The following is a 1,143-nucleotide window of genomic DNA, read 5'->3' as shown; positions in this document are numbered from 1 at the left end:
GCTCTTAGAAAAGTGGGTGCTACATGAAATGTGGCGTATATTCAACTACAAGCTGGTGCTTTATTGTGAAATAGTCACATGTTGGCAGCATAGTTAGCAGCAGGGGGGCTGCAGTTCGAATCCTGCTTTGGACATCCACTACCTGTGTGGCCCTGGACAAGTCACCTCACTGCTGTCAGCCCTCAGTTTACTCATCTGTAAAATGGGCATCATAATAGCTCCTGCCTTCCAGGGCTGTTGTGACACTCCAGTGAATCCTCGTATTTAAAGGACTTGGCAAACCCTAATACACTCAGGAGCTTCCCAAGCTTGTTCCTGGCTGGAGGAAGCCCCAAAGCAGATGGATCTCCAGTGCCTAGACTGCAAGATCTCCCTCAGCAGGGTGCCAGACAGCTGGCCAACCCTCTTCACCTTCCCGGCTCTGCCTAGCCTCCTGGCTCTGCCCGGGCCCCGGCTCTGGAGGCTTCCTTGCTAGTCCACAGGAGGAGACAGTCTAGGAAAGGTCCTCCTTAGCTATGCACCCACGGATCAGTCAGAGATTCAGTCCTCTGCCATGGAGCAGGTCCTGCAACAGTGCCCACCGTTCAGAGACAGGCATTGGAGGGGAACAAAAGCATCACAAGCCCAACTAACCAAGAAGCCTGAGGGCAGGGGGAGGCACAGAGTCCCAGCCAGCAGAGGCCAAGGCCAGGCTTCCAGGTTCTCCTGGGGAGGCCACGGTCACCAACCTGCCCACACTACAGATAGGGTTGGACCTGGGCCTCGCACCTGTCCCCCTTGACCTACCGATGTCCAGAGGCCTCCCCGTGGCCAGCAGGAGCCTGGATATAGTCTCTCCCTGAGCCTTCCTTCCATGTCCTGTGTCCCAGTCTTCTAGGATCCTGGTTACAATCCAGGATAACCTATGTTAACTGTCAGCCTTTCCCAGGAAGCATCTGTGGCAGAGGATAGTGAAAAGTGCTGAACTTGACTCCAGATTTGGGTTCAAATTCTGGCCTGGACACTGACTATGGACCCTAGACAAGTCATCTCACTGAAGGGCGTTCACGAGCTGTGTCCCAGGACTGCGCAGAGCCCCAGGGGGGAGGCCGTGTGGCCTGGACACTGACTATGGACCCTAGACAAGTCATCTCACTGAAGGGC

This window comes from Petaurus breviceps, unplaced genomic scaffold, assembly GCF_028583685.1.
Source record: "Petaurus breviceps papuanus isolate PSGF00001 unplaced genomic scaffold, PetGlider_PUasm1.0 90721, whole genome shotgun sequence".
Lineage (NCBI taxonomy): Eukaryota > Metazoa > Chordata > Mammalia > Diprotodontia > Petauridae > Petaurus > Petaurus breviceps.
The sequence above is the reverse complement of the archived record's forward strand: the minus strand, read 5'-3'. Positions refer to the sequence as shown.